The following is a 20,445-nucleotide window of genomic DNA, read 5'->3' on the forward strand; positions in this document are numbered from 1 at the left end:
TAGCGACAGCGGGAAGGACACGGGCGAAGAAGGGAAAAGGGAAAGGGTAGAAACCAGTCTGACCGGTGCTTATATACACACGTGCAGTTCCGCGATTACGATTAAAATTGTGATGCCGTCAAACTGCGTGGTGTGAGAAGTTACTAATCTCACAAGAGGACTTTCGGATCGCAGTGTATTTTGAGTGCCCCCATACCGCACGAACACTACACGCTTACAAACATCCATGCCTTCTCCGGGATTGGAACCCACGCCCAATGGTACTGCAGTCAGTGTGATCAACCACTATACCGGCTAAGCGGGAACACGAGAATCTTTGTAGTTCATTTTGCAACATACTGTTCACCTCACTTACTGATACGCAGTCGCATGGACCTCCGAATATATATATTCGGAATATGTACACTATTTTACTATTATGCACAGAAGCAAATGTTTTGTAAATAATGACTTGGCTCCCAGATGATAAAAAAAAAGAAGGAAACTAGTTCTTAATTTTTTCAATACAATTCTAAATTGTGCAAAACTACAGATTTGTTAAACAGTTCCAGTCAATACAAATTGACCGGTATTCCAACAATATAAAGCACATATTCTAAAATAAAACGTCTGATTGAAAACAGGAACTAATTCCCAATTAAAACAGACATAAAATACATAATTATTCAGCACATGGTATATACCAATCATCATACCATAAAAATACACATGTTTCAAATGCTGCAACTAATTTTTCATTACAGTTAGAATATTTACCAATCAAACATATTACAAATATACATGTTTAAAAAAAAACTGCAACTAACTTTTTTTCATGCAGTTAAAATAATATGGGGGCGGAGACTCATCATCCACAACCCTTTTAGTTCGGGCGCCACTTGTAGAGTCGTCATTAGGTTAATTAGAAGCAGAAAAGATGAAACAAACATGAAATTGCAATTGGGAATTTCATTGTAATATGTACACTATTTTACTATTATCCACAGAAGCAAATGTTTTGTAAATAATGACTTGGCTCCCAGATGATAAAAAAAAAGGAAACTAATTCTCAAATTTTTCAATACAATTCTAAATTGTTTCTAATTGGGCTTTGTTATAACCATTCGCTTGCATTCTTTCGATGGGGATCTTCTTGTTGGTACAGTTATTCTATTTGGCAAAAATCTCTACCAATAGTTTGCAGTTGGAAAAATATATTATTGCCTTCCACGGATTCGTGGATTTGGAGTTACTAGCAAGAAGACCTTGATGAAGAATGAAAAGACAATTTATCAGCCAGTATTACTAAGGACAGCTCTAAAAACACTTTTACAGTAATCGAAAAACTACGACAAAACTCTGAAACAATCAGCAATTCAGTTATCAGGCCAAAACGGTGAACTATATAAGTCTTCTGGGGTCACATGAAAAGTTTGGTGTATGAGACGCCCGTTCCTTCATTTGAAGACCTCGTCGTTCGAATATCTGTAGCTGCCGGAAAGGCACGTGACATACCAGGACTCTTCCACAACGTAAGGATTTCCGTTCAGCGCCGCTGTCAGGCCTCCCAGACGACTTCTGGTCGTCATCTCGAACACCTGTTGTAGTAAAACCTTTCAACAAATGTTTTCTGCCCTGTATTGTCTTTTTTGATCATTTTCTTTGCACCATAGTTCGCCAATTACGGCATTTACGACCTCGCATCCCTATGTGATTCCGAGTCGTTTCTGTACCCCTTACACACCCTGCAAGTTTGCCGGTCTGTTAACTTACAATAATTAACTTACAATAAATAAGGTTACGCGGAAACTATTGATATCGTGATTTCGAATTGGTTCAAGCGAAAAGTGCAATTATGTCATTATCACAAACAAGAGTATTAAAATAAATTCTGCTCTGAATAGAAAAAATCTGATGTGTACACCACATGAATTTCTTGTACGGAATATTAAATTATACGCATTTTTTATTGCATTTCATTTAAACTTATTGGATTGAATTAAATCTACTTCACCGATAGCACATAAACCACAATAAAAGAAATGCATTCTTTAAAATTCACACTATGTGTTTACCATAGCGACACTCCGGTGCTAGGTTCACTTAACAGTATTATATTTCGTTCATATTATAACTCAGAATGCACAAAATTTATATCACTTAAAATCGTTGCCACATGTTCTATTCAAATACTATAATAACGATACAACGATGTATAAAAGAAATTAAGCAAACAAAACAAAAGAGAAACAGTTTTCCACAGACGATTGAGTATTTCTACTTCAATTAATTCAGTTCTCATTTCGCGACAGAAATGCATAAAACTCAAAATATCTGTATGGCAAAAATGCATAAAACACAAAATATCTGTATTAAAAATTACGAAGTAAATCTTAAACACTTATTTCCTCGAAAAAATTCCAGAAAGGATTAAGCATAATTTAATTCCCAATGAAGTTATCTTTGTTGTTGCGGAGCTAAGTTTCTCTAGATTGGCAACAAAACCACTATTCTGGTGTTTCAAATGTAAACAAGCAATGGCCGCCATCAGAAACATTATTATTCTTAACGGCACTTAAACAACCTTAAAATTGTTGATAATTCTGAAAATATTGCATACAAATTTACTATAGGCATACAAATCGTAACCGGAAGATAAGAAAAACATAATTCAATCATTTTTAAAGCAAAAATTGTACAATTTACAAACATATAAGAGTAAAGAAACTGAGATCACTGAGCCAGGTATCAGAGTGGATATATATATAAATATATTTATGTACGTTTGGTGTGGCCGATTGCAACCTAACTACGAGGTGCACATCTACATGTTATAGCAGTCCTACAAAATTGCAACGTTCTCAGGCTACTGATTGTTGAGTTATGCGAGATGCGTACATACGTTCGTACAGACGCCACTAAAAATTCTCTTCAGAATTCATTTTAAAGCAGTTTTAATTTTTTTGGAGGAAAAGAATCTTTTATTCTGTCCTTACGTCCAGATATCACGCAAAAACATCGTTAAATTGCATTCGATAGAGGTCAAAATGGATATTTTCGTTGAAATATGGTGCCTGAAACTTTTCGCGATTACAATACTTCCTTTTTTCTTCGTATGAAGTATAAACAAATACTACAAAGAGCGACCGAAAAAAAAATCTATGAAATCCCTATCTCTAAAGAACTTTTAAGAAAGGTATGCCTAGGATACAATTAAATAACATAAGCTTTGCTTGAAAGTACTTTTTATGCCCTTGCAATAAATTATAGGTACCAGACAACGTATATAATACGTGAAAAATTAATTTAACGTGCGTGTTTTATTTAAAACCTTCTCTGAATATTAATTTCCTAGTCTTTTCTTGCCTAAAAAATAAATCGAAGTATTAAGTCAACAATTTATCAAGAAGGATTCGGAAACAAATGAAAAACTGTCGTATAGTTCCCTTGTATTTGTCTTTAGCTCGTTAATCGATGCTTTTAATCGCTGAAATTAATCACCGTAATAGATTAGGCAAATGCCAGAGGTAAGTAATACACGTAATTCGTTTTATTGATAAAGTTGATTATTTCAGAAACTTCTATTATATTTGCAACTAATCAAATTATTTTTAACTAGTAAGCTCCTTATCTATCTATATGTAAAGAAGAATATATGTTTGTGTGTTTGTTTGTTCGCGATTAATTCAGTCATTACTATGCGTAGTTTTTAAAAAATTAGTTCTAAAGATTTTAGCTCCTCGATGTTAATTGAATACATATTTATTAATATCTCTTTTTTATTAAACTTATTTGATTCTTCCTTTCCTATTTCGAAATTTAGGTTTATTCCAAATAAAATTCTCCCAATTTTTATGATTTTTAAAAATGTTTTTAAAAAATTTTAAAAAAAATTTAAAAAAAATTTGTATTTTAAAATATTTATTATAAATATTTCGAAAAAAATTTGAATTACGACCTCTAACATTATTGCCATCATCTTAAAGTAGATATATTTGTAAAGGTTGTAGGGTTTATATTTATTTTAACTAACATTTATTTTAAGTTTAAACTATCTTTCCTGTCAAGCCTTACTTTCCCCTGGAACTGCCAATGCCAGAGTATGTACATTTTAGTAGAACGCGCAAGGATTCAAATTATCAGCGGAAGTATTCCGAGTTAAATAGAAAGGAAACGAGTTCGAGGTGTGATATTCTTACTTCACGAGCGCGGAGGTAGTTAGCCAGAAATTGAAGAACCCCGCGTTTCGGCCTGTGTGCTTGCCTGGAAGAATTGTTAATCGTTCAAGTGATCTTCAAGTTTGCTGAATTAGCAGCGGTATTGTAAAACGCGGTGAGGTTAGTTACTTTTAGAGAGCCTCGTAGTTAGAGTCTTGTCTTTAGTTTCTTTTCAGGTTATTATTTTTATTTGACCGCCGAGTTGGCGCAGTTTGTGAGCGTCAAGAGCACGCACTTGTAATTTATTACGTTGAATAAAAAGGGATTTAAACCCTTAACAAGACTCTGTCTTTTATCCAGTTTTCACAGTCACCTCTTGGTTGCGTGCAAGTTGGAGGCGCGCAACGCTACAAGGTAAAGGTAGAGGTAAAGTATGGGGGATACCAGCGATGTACCATAGGTCAACTGGTAATGCCTTCCCATACTAACTCTTTGAAAAAAAAAGGGGGGGGGTAATTGCAAATTTTATAAGAATTTGTATAGACTGAAGCTTTCCAAAAGGTCTAGAGTTTGCCTATTATGGTACATTGTGCAATTGCACAGTAGGCCCCTCATCCAGTATTTATTAAAAATAATGGTGTAGGGCATATATATATTACAAAATAGTCGGAATACAATTTGAGATTCACAAGATAAATTAAACATCTGATTTGGTGCAACAAAAATAGGAGATAAACATAATTAATAAACAAATAAACATAATGAGATAATTGTAATTAGTACTGGCAACACAATGTTAAAATGAATTGTTATAATAATGCTAAAGAGGTGGGTGTCCATAGGTTATTTCAGATATATTGGTTTATTGCAGTTATTATAAAGTTCACGAGCGGATCCATTTTGTCCATAATCACAGCATGTAAAAGTTCACTAAGTTTAAACTGTATGTGGACTTACACTTGACAGAGATCTAGGTCGTAGGAAGAGAGTCGTTGCATAATTTTCTGAAACTTTGGATATTGATGCTTATCTTTAATTAAAAACCTTTGGAATGCCAGGAGGTCAGTTCTTGAGGATTTTATGTGAATATCCTCAGTTAAGGGGCATGAGAATTGGGGATCAAGTTATATGTGCGTCTTCCCTGTGGAGCGTTGTTCCACAAATCTTGCCAAGATTTTGAAGCAAGTTGTTTTAATTGGTACTTGAAATTTGAGGAAGGCCACTGAATGACGATTTCAGTACCATCTTGATTAATAGCTGCTTCTTTGGCTAGTTCATCTGCCTGATCATTACCAAAATGGCCACTATATCCTTCGATCCATGAAATTTGAATTTGGTAGTTTGGAATTTTGCCAAGAGGAGAATTTATGCCGGATATCATTGGAGAGGAAGGTAAGGGATTTTTAATAGCTAGAATAGCTGCTTGGGAGTCAGATTTTATGCTAAATTCGTTGAGACTTTTGAGAATGGCTATTTCAATCGCTGCTTTTATAGCTGACAATTCCGCTTGGAAAACACTATTATTATTATGGAGATGGCCTTTCCATTTGATGATATTTGAGGGGGTAATTTGAAAAAAGATTACGGAACGATGTATTTGTAAGTATACCTGCAAAAAATTACAACTTTTTATTCAAAATTATGTAAGATATGTGCGAATTTACATACTGGCGTGTTTTCAAATTTGGCGTATTTGCTATAAGAGATAATAACGCCAAATATGGTTTATGCACTTTGTTTGTACACTGAAAAAAAGGGAAAAGAAAATAGGTTGCTATAAATTAACATGTTCGCCAAGATGATTATTCTTGGCGCAAACTGAAAAAAATTGCCTAGGTAAATTTTTAAATTTCTCCGTAATTTTCGTAAAATTGGCATGTCATTTCAGAAAAAGTCCCATTTTGGATCAAAACACCTATATTAGAGCAATGCTATATATAAATCTAATATATACTCCAAGTCGCGCTTTCGAGACTTGAAAAACGTAATTTGAATTTCGTCAATGGACCTAGTAGAATGACAGCTGTAGAAGTATTTTTCTTTTTTTTTGCTGTGTGCTTGAGTTCTCCTAGAAAGAAAATGATCGAAAATTTTACCTGCTATGCACTAAAGGTCATTTATCGCTTTACGTAAATAAAATGGCGACTTGAGGTTAGATTTGCGCATTCAGAGTTCCTTGATATTATTGCAATAATCATTTTCTCTTTTACTTTGGTTCCTTCTGGCCTTTTTTGAGGAAGTACTTTCCACTTCGCATTTAATAATTTTCTGAAGAACATACGATATGAGCTCACATCAATAAGTACTATTTCGAAATAGAAAAATGCGCTGGCTAATATGTATTATAACTTTTCCAAATAAAAATGGAAGAAATAAAATATAACAATAATATAAGTCACGAAAGTAGAAATGTCTACAGTTCACGTTGAACTATTATTCCTAATCCAATTTGTTCTTTAAGAATTATCTGTTTTTTTCTTCGAGAAAATACTGACAACTCGCTCGAAACTTTCCATTTCCAGGTCTTCCAGCTCGAAAATGAGTGCAATTAATTAAAAACTGAAAAACTCGTTCCTTAATTAGATTTGAAAAGACTTATTACGAGTTTACGAAAAGAGACAAGACGCTTTCAGAAGACTGAAGGCAGAAAAAAAAAATAACTAAATCCTTACTTAATCTCTCAGCATGCTATCCAAACTGAATGAGAAAAAGTAATGAAAATTTTAAAACTGTTATGACGTTGATTAGAATAACTTTGCATAATTCATGAGGTTTGTGGATGTATCCGGCATTACTGCACAACATGGAGGATGCGAAAGAGAAATACTTCGCGTGTGCTTCATGATGGAGTGCTCCTTTTAACATGTACATTTATTGTAGATTAGAACTAGATTCTCCCAATTCACATGTATTTTAATTTGGATTTACAGTAAAAAACGAATAGAGTTGGGAACTTAAGGTCTTTAATAATGGTAACTATTTCTAGATATTGGGTTAAGGGGTGTTGGAACCTCAAAATCTTCAAAAAATTGTGATTTCGGATTTTTGCATTTTCGAATTCTCTACACTTTTATCTTCCTAAAAATATCATTCTTTAATCTCTATGAAAATTAGAACTGTAAAAAAATCTAGTTTTAATTTATCATCGACTGCTTTGATCAATGAGGATTTTTACATAAAAACGCGTTTTTCTCCAAACGTGATTTTTTTATACTCGATGTACCTTTTCTCAGGAACTACTGCTCACAGGTATTTAATGGCTTATTTATTAGGTTCCCTAATATTTACTGAAATGAGATTTTTGTAATAAACTTAGAAAAATTTTTTTAAAATTTTTTTTTTGTGTGAGAAAAGTGTTAAATTTTACCATGCCTAACAAAATATTTTGTAATTTACTCTAAAATTCAAAATGCTTCAAAAGCTCATTTTAGTATAATCAGATAGGTATACTTTAATTACAGAAAAAATTTCAAGCTTGTATCTACAGCAGATTTTGAGAAAAGGTACATCAAAAATAGACAATTTAACATTGTCGGTATAGGGGTTTCTGATACCCCATAATCGGAAAGGAATTTTCTATTTTACCAGCAGAAGGCTTAAGGGTATTTTTCCCAGAAACTTCACACTTAAGCCGCATATCTCTCTATATAAAGAGGACCCAATGGGTCCTCTTTATATAGAGAGCGGTAAAGTCGCTGAACACTGGTAGCAGCCGAGTGGTAAAGTCGCTGAACACTGGTAGTTCGGTCTGAGGTTCGAATTCCGGGAACGGGCTGGCTGCATGTGGTTGTCCCCATGTGTAACGTGTATACGAGCCAGTTTCCCTTAGGAAGTCCTCCACGAAGGCATCCCTCCCCTTAGGCACTCGAGGCTTTGCTATAATCACACATACACATTCTATATAAAGAAGAATGCTTTTGTGAGTGTTTGTTCGCGATTAACTCAGTCACTACCATAGCTATCGTCACCAAACATTCTACAGTTATTTTCTGGGTCCTGCGAAAGGTCGATGTCCACTTCCACCCCCCAAAAAATAGCTAAAATCAAAGATATCAGTTGAAAACTCTGAAAACACTAATTATCATTCTCATTTTTTGGACTGGCAACAGTCTCTCACGCTGGAGATACTTACGTTGCGCAAAGAAAAAAATTTGAAAACTTTCATACCACCAGTCGATCCATTGGGAGCTGAACCTGCATTAAACGACCAGTGTTCAGCGATCTTACCGTTCCAAAATATTAGGGATTTATTTTTGGTATAGTTGGCTCATATTTTAGTAGGTTTTTTTTTTTCATAAATCTCTAGATATCAAAGGTTTTTCTAAGAAACATTTTGTAGTATTTTCTTGAAGTTGGCTTCGTTATACACATTGTCGGGTGACACTGTTCAGTTTCTAGTTATTTTAAGGAATACAAATTCCATTCTTTTGTTTCATTTCTATTATAGAATATATTCCAAACTCAGACATATAATTTTGACTTACTTTTTTAAATTCGTACTATTAACTCACACTCTTCCTATATCTTGTTCAAATTTTCATTCGCTAATAAAATACTTTTTATTTATCCACTCAAGTTCAAATACATTTTTTTTAAATTTGTACTGGGTGACACTTGATCTTAATACAGGTTTTTCACATGTTACTATTATTTATAAGTTTCATAAATTAGAAACGAAACAATGTTAATGAAAAGTGATTAAAGTGAAATTTTCCTTTGTTCACCTAAGTAAATTTAAAATATAAATATTTTCTTCAGGATATTTACATTTTAAATTCCTAAATATTAATATAAATTTTTCTTTGTTGAACTAAGTAGGAATTGTCTTTAAATTTTTTTTTATATTACTTGTTTTATTTAAAAATGCAAGAGATTTTATCGACACAATATATTTTGTTGAAATTATTTTCTGTTATATACGTATAAATAATATATGTATATTATTGTTCAAAATAATATACATATATTATTTATATGTATATATATTTTTATAGGTACATATATGTGATGTACCAGCTTTTGTCAGGCATAAATAGATTGTTGAAGAATCATAAATATAGTCGTAGCTTAAATTATCACACGATAGGTTTTAAAAAAACAGGATCCATTTATTATTATTCAGGAGTAATAGCAGTTACAAAATCAGATCTCCGAAGTAAATAAAAGAGAACTACTAATAACTTTTTGCATGAAGTTTACTGCATCATGACATTTAAGAAAAAGCCCCGATATTCTTTTGCGAGTCCTTTTATAGCATCTGGAAAGGCGGAGCTTCCAAGAAATGACGTCAGCCTCATCAGCCAATCCAGTTCGCTTTAAATATTTCCAGAACAATCTATAACTGTACGTGTACAAAAGGCTGGAAAAACAACTTGACTACGGGGCTGTGGATTTAATTCCACGTACTTTCAAATAAAGACCGTCGCCATTAAAAATGAAAAGAACATAGAGTTAGAATTTTAAGTATATTCTTGACTATGGAATTTTATTTTTACATATATATTGACCAAAAGTCTGTTAACATTTGAAAATTCAATTATTTATGCAGTAATGTACTTACAGAGGTTAAAAACTGACACAGATGCTAGAAATGACGTGGGGTTTTATTGAGTGCAAAAAAAGGGTATTTTCTCCCTTCTTTCTTTATGACTTCGTGTTGTAATGGTAGCGAACTTGGCGCGTATTCGAGAAGTCCAAGTTCGAGTCGCGGCGATAGACTTGTATATTTTTCATATCTCCAGCATGAAAAGTAATCCTAATGACTCCCCATCTCAGACTGGCTTTCAAAATGATGGATTCTATGTACATCTGCTTAGAAAAAAATGTTAATTTTTTTGTTTTTCGTAAATCATGGAACAATGGTTACCTTGTTGTCCGTAAATCATGGAACAATGGTTTCCTTGTTGTTCGTAAATCATGGAACAATGGTTTCCTTGTTGTTCGTAAATCATGGAGCAATGGTTGCCTTGTTGTCCGTAAATCATGGAACAATGGTTGCCTTGTTCGTAAATCATGGAACAATGGTTGCCTTGTTGTCCGTAAATTATGGAACAATGGTTACCTTGTTGTCCGTAAATCATGGAACAATGGTTGCCTTGTTGTCCGTAAATCATGGAACAATGGTTGCCTTGTTGTCCATAAATCATGGAACAGTGGTTGCCTTGTTGTCCGTAAATCATGGAACAATCGTTGCCACAGCCTATTCCTAAGAGAGGTTTGAACTTCTATTTTCCACCTCCAGTTTGAAGGAGAGCTAACCGGGGGTCTCACTCCCTTTCCACCAATCCACACTAGTGGACTTTCGGCTCGCCGCATATTTAGAGTGCCGCCATGCCGCACCGACACTACACACTTACAAACTCCATGTGTTCTTCAGGATTCGAACCTGGACCATTCGATACCCTAGTACTTCCCTAAACACTATACCGTTTGGGCGATAAAAAATGTTATTTACAAACGTTTATGACTCGATTCCTTACCCACTGATGTAGAAACTGTCAGCCCAGCAAATTTGTTAGACAAAAGAAAATGGAGTAAAAAAAATCTGAAATATTTCAGAGTTCAAAGTTCGTCTAAAGGGGCATTTATTTAACGTTTTGTGTGTTATCTTTATTTATTAAATATCATGTTCTAAGTACTCATAGAATTCAGTTCCACAGCAATACCGCAAAATAATTTTAAAATGAGCATATCTTTAGAATTTCCGATACACAGTCTCGCCCTTTGGAGATAAAAATGTGTTTTTTTTTCATACAGTGTTGCCACAATGCTCGCTTTGAAATCGTTTAGTTTGTTAATCAAAAATTAGTTGAAGGGTTACGAAACATGAAATCGATAAAAAACAAATTTGAAATTGAAATTATGGCTTCCACATGCCCATATTCTATGGAAGATTACGTTATTGATATGTTGATGGCTCTAGCTACCGTTGTTTTATTACCTTGCGATAAACATAATTACATTCATGGAGATTCTTCATGATTTAATTTCTTTAAATATAGAACAGGTCGATAATATTGGATGGCAACAATTTGAAAAGCGATTCGCTGATTATAGTTTTCAATGCGAAATCCCAAAACAATATCAATAGTCTTTCAAGGCAAATTAAATTTGACTTAATTAATTGGACGTAATTGGACTAAATTAATTAAAATTTGGACTAGTAATCTAATGATTCAAAAAAAATTCAAAAATCAGTAATATTTTTCAGCTCTAAATAGATGGATAAATTTCTATTTACCAAAAATTATCGCAAGGGTATTGTGTTTATTATGGATAATGGATAAATTTCTTTTTATCTTTACACTATGGATAAATTTACATTATCCATAATGTAAATATCCTGCTTTACATTATGGATAAATTTCTTTTTACCAGAAATGATCGATTATCGCAAGGGTATTGTGTTTCTCACTTAATTATTTCGAAAATATTCGAGTTTTAGTACGCTGATTCCAAAGCTGGCATCAATGAATGGTGTAACACGGTTACGAATAAATCTCACCGTTAAATCCTCTTGTTTAAAATAACTCAATTTATGAGCCCTGAAGAGTGTTTTTTCATTTTTACATTTAATCAAATTTTCTTCTTTATTCCACGAATTTACACGCTGACCCCCAAGATATAATTTTCACTGTGCGGGGATCTAAAGATATTACGTCTTGCATTGATTTCTATGATTCAAGAGAGTTTTAAGCTTTCACCTTTCTAAGTTCTGAATATTTATTTGTTTACTTGTTTCATTTCCTAAAGCATCGGATGATAAAATTTTAAATATTCGCCTCACTGGAATTTATTTGAATTCTCTTTACGTTCTCCGAAGGTATAAAAGAAAAACAATTAATGCATTTTTACAAAAATGAACACTTTGCTTCTGCCGTCTTGGAAAAAAAACCTAAGGGAATAATTAAAAATAATAACTTTATGTTCGGTAATTCTGCGCCATTTTGTTTTGTGTTGGAGGAGTGATAATCTAATTATGACTCACTCCAACCTCTTTTTTTTTTTCGTAATCTTTTGTTACGCCTTCGTGTGAAATGATTTTTTTTAACCTCAAGAAAGCTATGAGCCGAATTTAGATTAGCTATTCTATATCTTGAATATTAATTTCACAGAAGAACTTAAAGAAGCGAGTTTTAAAAAAAACCTTTTCTATCGATGAGAAGATGCGTCTTATCTTTTTAAAATCGAGGATAATTAAAAAAAATTATTGATAATCTTATTAGAAGCATCCTTGCGGGAAAATATCTTTCATTTAAGTAACCCGTGCGCAGTTTTAAGCATAATAATTACTCCATGTATTTCCCAATGATGAATAATTATGTCAGAACAAATAATCACAGCATTCACCAAACTTAACTCTATAATTTACTAAATAGTAGGAACCTGTGACCTGTTTAAATCTTGTCTTATTTGTTATTTGGTACAGAAATTATCTATAAAAATTTTCAAACGATAGCTTGAAACCTGTAGAAATTATCTATATATATAAAGAAGGATGTCTGTGTTTGTTCGCGATTAATTCAGTCACTACTATAGCTATCGTCACTAAACTTTCTACAGTTCTTTTCGGGGTTCTAAAGAAGTTCGATGTCTACTTTTTTCAGAAAAAAAAATTGCTAAAATCAGAGATATTAATTAAAAACTCTGAAAAAGCTAATTTTCGCTCTCATTTTTTCGAATGGCAACAGCCTCGCACGCTGGAGATAAAAGTTGCTTTACTTCAAGAAGTGTTGCCACTTCTCGCTTTGAAATCGTAGAGTTTGTTAACAAAAAATTCCTAAGTTTCACAAAATATGAAATAAAAATAGCATTTTAAAATATTAAATACATTATTCCCGATTCCAAAAATTCGCGGGAAGCCATTTCGAGTGTTTCCATCTTCGTACGACTTTAATCAGCCGAGATATTAATTAAAAACTATGAAAACACTCATTTTCGCACTCAATTGTTTTCCCGAATGGCAGTGTCTCGCGTGTTGGAGATAAAAATGCATTATTTCGAAAAGTGTTGAAACTGCTCGCTTTCAACTCGTAGAGTTTGTTAATAAAAAATTTGTGAGTTTTACAAAATCTATAGATATAATGAAGAATGTCCGTTTGTGTGTTCATTTCGTTGTTCCCGTTGTTAATTTCTGATCAATTATGATAAATGTTTTGCCACATTTTAATCGACTAAAGTTGAATACTGGTGAAATATTGGATGGAACTTGAGCCTTTAGGACCATTTGATTAGAAAGACGAAAGTCATTAAATCTGCGTGCCATTGCTGGTGATAAAATGAGAAAGAATGAGTTTTTTTCTATTGAAATTTTTTATGTAGGTTCCATAACGCATCCAACTGAAAAATGTATGAGTATGAATCGTATTTTTTGCATCGCATTGCAGGAGGTTTACGGCGATATGGTTCTCTCTGTTGTTAGATGCATTACTTGAGAGTAACTAACTCTAACTTAACTGGCACCAGGTACTTCTACTAGTTACATATGGTTTTAAATCAGTGGACATTTTTGAACTTAAAATGAGAACTAAGAGACAGCAGAAGTAAAAATAGAACCGTTGTTCAAGCTTAAAATCTCGTTTACGAAAGTCGAATATAGATTCAAATGTTAGCACATCATTCTCTTCTAAAGAACAGGCCTTAACCCTTTCCGGCACGCTACCTTTTGAAGTTGGAGTTTTGATAAAAAAAAAAAAAAAAAAAAAAAACTTAGGCAGTCTAAGTAGGCCCAGAGAAGTACACAAGTAAAATTTTGTGAAGATAGCACTTATCGTTTTAATTCTGTGGGTGTGCCCAAAGTGGGCACACTGATTGAATAGAGCTTGGAAAACAGTGCTGAAACGAGCATTGTTGTCAATGAATTGACCGATGAGATGCGGAGAAACAAAGAATACAGACTCTCAGTTGTTCTAGATGATCGGTGAACCCCCGCAGGGCACACCTAGCGTTCGCCGTTTGATTTTAGGCAAGATTTCAAGGTAAAAATTTAAAACTAATATAGAATAAGGAGATTAGCATACAGCCAAAAAAATAACATAGAAAGTTCTTTTCAAACAATTCCTTTTATACCCTAAAAAAAATCTGGAAGATTTCTTTGAAAATTGAGTGTCTTAAAAAACTAAACATGGCTAAAATATATGCTCTGGTTTGTGTTGCGCTGCCATCCACTATAAATAAAGAAGGTTCAGAATAACCTATAGTAACCTATAAATTTTTTTTCATTCAATTGTTCTGTGTGTCTAAAGTGGACACACTGTGCCGCAAAGGGTTAACTGTTTACTAGCAGGCAAGCCCGCTGGATGAGCGGGCTAAGTAAAATAAGTTCTATGTGCCCATGAAAAGCAAATGTATGAAAACATTTCAATTTGAAAGATATTAGTTTATCCTTTGCAGGCAACAACCCATTCGTAAACAATTTCTTGCTGCCAAACCAGGAAACAAAAACTTGACACTTCAGGTTAAAACGTACGACGTCATGATTTAAATTAAATGTAATATAACAAATTTCTTCAATATCAATAAAAGAATTAACCTGGCAATAATATGTCGTGTCAATATTACTAACCTGAAGCAAAAATGTGGCCAACAGCAACATATTATGCTGGCATTAACGAACAATTTTCGACATATAGTGACGTCATATGCAATCACGTGCTTTATTCATTGCGTCATAGATGTCATCATTATCATAGATGTCCGTTTCACTTTTCAAATTGTTGCCACCCAATATTATTGCCCTGTGTTATATTTAAATAAATTAAATAAATGAAGAATCTGCATAAATGTATGTATGTTTCTCGCATTATGACAAGACAACGCTACGTAGAACGATCAAAATTTGAATAACGTAATCCTCCATTCGAATATGGCATGTGCAAGCTCTAATTTTGAATCAGTTTTTGATCGGTTTCATATTTTGTAACACTTTAAAGATTTTTTGATTAACAAACTCAGCGATTTCAAAATGAGTAATGGCAACACCGTATGGGAAAGAAATAAATAAAAAACAGTTCCATCTCCAGTGCTCGAGACTGTGTATCTGAATTTCTTAAAATATGCACTTGTTAAATTATTTTGGAATGTTGCTGTTGAATTGAATCTTACGGTGTAAGTGCGACGAACATGATATTGAATAAATAAAGGTAACAAACAAAACGTTAAAGAAGCTCTTTTTTTAATGTAAAATCTGAAAGCTTTAAGAATTTTCTTTATTTCATATATTGTAAAACTTTTAAAATTTTTTATTAATAAACTCTGCAATTCCAAAGCGAACAGTGGCAACACCTTACGAAATAAAGTAGATTTTTATCTCAAACGGGCGAGAATGTTGCCAGACGAGCACAGATAATATTAGTAATATATTGGGTTGGTAACTAAGTAATTGCGGATTTCACTCTTAGATGGCTTCCGTTGAATTTTTAGGGTTGCAGACTTAGTACAAATGTGAAACACATTTTGTTATTTGATAGTTGGCAATTCAGCTGTCAATCAGGAAAAAACGTTTTTTGATCGGTTGCGTAGTTTTCGTTTGGCGTTCGTTGAAAAATGGAAAATCAAAAGGAACATTTTCGTCATATTTTGCTTTTTTATTTCCGCAAAGGGAAAAACGCATCGCAAGCTCATTAAAAAGTTATGTGCTGTTTATGGAGACGAAGCCTTAAAAGAACGGCAGTGTCAAAATTGGTTTACCAAATTTCATTCTGGTGACTTTTCACTCAAAGATGAAAAACGCTCTGGTCGTCCAGTTGAAGTTGATGACGACCTAATCAAAGCAATAATCGATTCGAATCGCCACAGTACAGCACGTGAGATTGCATAGAAGCTTCATGTATCACATACATGAATTGAAAATCACTTAAGACAACTTGGCTATGTTCAAAAACTCGATACATGGATTCCTCACGAACTGAAAGAAACGCATTTAACGCAACGCATTAACAGCCGCGATTTGCTAAAGACACGTAATGAAAATGATCCATTTTTAAAACGCCTGATAACTGGCGATGAAATATGGGTTGTTTACAACAATATCAAGCGGAAAAGATCGTTGTTGCAGGCCAGGTGAACCAACTCAAACAACCTCAAAAGCTGATATTCATCAAAAGAAGGTTTTGTTACCAGTTTGGTAGGATTACAAAGGAATTGTGTACTTTGAACTCTTATCACCCAACCGAACGATCAATTCTGATGTCTACACTGAACAACTAACGAAATTAAACAATGCAGTTGAAGAAAAGCGGCCCGAATTGACAAATCGAAAAGGTGTTCCATCATGACAATGCAAGGCCACGCACATCTTTGGTCACTCGGCAAAAATTATTGGAGCTTGGTTGGGATGTTTTGCCACATCCACCATATAGTCCTGACCTTGCACCATCTGATTACTTTTTGTTTCGATCTTTACAAAACTCCTTGAATGTTAAAAAATTCCAATAATGATGATGATGTCACATCGTACCTGATTCAGGTTTTTGCTAATAAAAAACAGACGTTTTATGAACGTGGGATTACGATGCTGCCTGAAAGATGGCAAAAGGTCATTGATCAAAATGGGCAATTCATTACAGAATAAAGTTATTTAGTTCCATGAAAAAATTGTCTTTGATTTTCTAAAAAAAATCCGCAATTACTTAGTTGTCAACCCAATAGATTCTGTAGCTAATTGGCTGCAATAAAGAATTCTGCATTCTGAACTATAAACAAACAGCATTATAGTTGTACATGTCATTTACAATTTACGTATTGAAGTCTGTGATAATATATATTGATATGTTACGGATAATATTTTAAACTCATTTTGATATATAACATGGAGAAGAACATGAATAAATTTAATATCTGATAAAAACATTCCTTTTTCTTAATCTGCAAAAATTCCTACGCTGTGTAAAAATACCAAGAACATTTTCATCTTAGATATCTAATAATTTCTTTGTAAATGTCACACGAAAGAAGAAAGCTATTCTTCTCCCGGACAAAAATTCAGTAAAGAAAATCTGATAGCCAAATGTTATCGTACTGTAGTAAAGCGAGGGGAAAAAAACTGAAGGCTCTGTTTTGTTGATAATGGAGACGTCGAACTGACACAGTGGATATTAAATTATTCCTTCTGATAAGGAACTTTCTTCGATCTGGATCGCGTATAATAGAATTTTTCAATCACATTGTTTCGCCATGGAAGAAAATTTCTCCAGTTGTCAGGCTGGCTTTCTTTTTTTTTACTTCTGATTTCAGTGGCATGTATGATAAGTAATCTAATTCTCAGAACAGAATAAAATTCTAAATCTGTAAATGGTTCCAATGTGATTCCTCGAATAATCAGTCAATCGTTAGCTTTTCCTAATCTTTGGGATAAATTTTATGAATGAGTAATCAGAATATAAATTAAATTTGAAAGTCATGGTAGTATGAAATGATATTCTTAGTGGTACGGTATTTTTTGGTTATGACCTCACTAGACGTACGACGGTCTGGGACATTACGTGGGAGTTGCTTAGGATTGCATCTCAATAGCTGTATTCCAAAATAATATAACAGTAATTCGTCAAAATTCCTTCTGGTATATTTACGCAGTTTCTATGCGTGTTGTTGCTTAGAATTTTAAAAGTGGGGTCAATAAAAACTGTGCATTATCTGGCGACAAATACTTAATTTAAAAATAATGTAAAAGTCAATCCACGTTTGAAACGCTTAGCCATTTTTAACCCAAAAGGCTTTAGCAAGAATTGGTTATTAGTCTCGAAACAGGATTTTTGCATCGTCCACTACAAACGGCGAATCACTTTTGAAATTGTTGCCACCAAATACTATCACCCTGCATAATCTTTAAAGAAATTAAATAATGAAAAACCTGCACGCAAATGTATATATATTCTTTGCATTATGAAAAAAAAGGACGGTACCTTGATCCATTAAATTTTGAATAATGTTGTTCTCAACCAGAACATGGATACCTATAATACCGAATTTAGAATTTAGAATTTTTAGCCCAAAAAGCGTTAGCCCAGAAGGGCTATTAATTTCGTTTTGGCATTTTGTGGCGTTGCACTGTAAACGGCATTTCACGTTTCAAACAGTTGCCACCAAATATTAAAGAAATGTATTATATTTTAAAAAATTAAATAATAAATGTTATGTGACATGAATGCATGTATGTATGTTTCTTACACTGAAAAAAAAAAAAAAAAAAAAAAAAAAAAACACGTACCTAGAGACATCGAGTTTTGAATAACGTAGTCTTCCTTTCGAATATGAGCATCTGGAAGCTCGAATTTGGAATTTTTTTTATCGATTTCATATTTTGTTACAGTTTAATGAATTTTTGATTAAGAAACTCAACGATTTCAAAGCGAGCAATGGCAACACTGTGCGGGAAAAAAATATATCTCCAGCGCACGAGACTGCGTATTGGATATTCTAATGATACGCTTTTTCTAAATTATTTTGCGATATTGCTGTTGAACTGAATTTTATGGTTTAAATGCGAAGAACATGATATTTAATAAATAGAAGTAACACACGAAACGTTAAAAAAACGCCCGTTTAGACGTAATATAAAATCTGAAAGTTTTAAAGAGTTTTTTGGTCTTTTATACTTTCTTTTTTATATTTCATGTTTCGTGAAACTTAATGAATTTTTGATTCAACAATTTTAATGCGATTAATGGCAACAATGTACGGAATAAAATATTTTTATCTCTAGCGCGCGAAACTGTGGGAAATTTTAAAAATATACCGGTTTAAATATTTCTTTATTTTGTTGTTGAATTGATGTTTATATGACGTAAAGTGCGAAGAATGTGACATCTAACAGATAAAGTTAACACGCAAAGGTTAATAATAAAAATATTCACGCACAAAAAGTTTTGTAAGCCATCTTACTCAGGGAACTGGGAACTAAACATTGATACGATGAAATGACAAAAGGCTAAAAAAAAAAAAAAAAAAAAAAAACTCACATCTAAAAGCGTTCTGATTTTATATTACGCTTAAAGGGGCGTTTTTTAACGTTTACCTTCATTTATAACGTTTACCTTGTGTTACCTTCATTTATTAAATATCACCACATAAAATTCAGTCAAAACAGAAGTGGAATTGCGAATTTCGTTTAAAAAGAATAATTCATTTAGAAGAAGAATTAAATCTGAGTACTACGCTTCAAAAAACACTGGACAAAAATGGATTTGGATGACAAAAAGAAATTTTGATACCTGAAATAATACTGAGCTTTTTATAATAAAATTTTACCAAAAATAGCTGAAAAATTCCCAGAAATCTTCGTTATGAGACACATTTAATTTTTTGCATGTGACATTTTAATACCATTTTTATGAATTATTAACAAGCTCATTATTAAAAAGAAGGGAGTCATTAATTTTATTTTTAGAACACCCAATCTTTAATATAATATCTTAATCATCATCTGAATTATTCTTTTATTTACTTCTTATTCGCATTTAACAAACAACGACGCGTAAACTTTAAATTAGCGGCCGAAACATTATAATTCTTTCCAAATCAAAAGTTACAGAGGAGTATTCTGAAATTACTAAATTATTAAATCAAAATATCTGATTTATTCTTTGAACTGTGTTAAACAGTTATCGGACTAATCATCGTTTTGTTTGAAAGTTCTTTAATCCGATTAAATATCTGGTAAAATATTTCATTCCAGTTTCAGGTTTTTTTTTAATTAAAAAAATAAGTTCACGTTGTACATATGAGCAAAATTAAAAGGATGTAAAATGTAACCCACCGGAAAATGTATTAAAAGTTTGTGGACATTTCTGTTTTTGCCTATTTCTATATCGTATTTCGATTTCTTATGTTATTAATAAATGATAAATGGCAATACTTAGCTTCCGCTGTTAATCAATGAACCTTTTCTGCGATCCGCTAATAGCATAGTATCCAGTTAATCTCTTTTCAATTAATTATTTTTTAATGTTCCCAGATAAGACTAGTTGTAAGATAAACACGCGCTTGCCAGTTTATATTCCATTAACACCGCATAAACTATGCACTTAGAATATGAATACATACATCATGTTATCTTTCTTGCTTATCTTTACTTACTTATCTTTCTTACTGTACCAGGTTTTAATTATTCATATTTCCTTTGTTTTACTCATTGTTTGAAAAAGTGGTATATATTTGATTCTTTCGGATTTCAGTAAATAAAATGCTAAGCATGTGTTTAAGGTATTTAAGGTATAATGTTATAAAGCCCGGTTAAGCCATTGCTCATTTTTCACGTCTCCCTGCTTCAGAAATAGCCTGATGACTCTACAGGCGCGCCCGAACTAAAAGG

General features: G+C 32.9%; 1 protein-coding gene across 1 annotated transcript in view; it reads right to left on the reverse strand.

Moving 5' to 3' along the window:
- LOC118205105 (uncharacterized) overlaps positions 1-20,445 on the reverse strand; it is a 366,244-nt gene that overhangs the window by 133,575 nt on the left and 212,224 nt on the right. The gene's annotated exons all lie outside the window — the stretch shown is intronic.

Source organism: Stegodyphus dumicola, chromosome 8 (assembly GCF_044657685.1).
Source record: "Stegodyphus dumicola isolate Sdum_Otavi_A_Nest chromosome 8, ASM4465768v1".
Taxonomy (NCBI): domain Eukaryota; kingdom Metazoa; phylum Arthropoda; class Arachnida; order Araneae; family Eresidae; genus Stegodyphus; species Stegodyphus dumicola.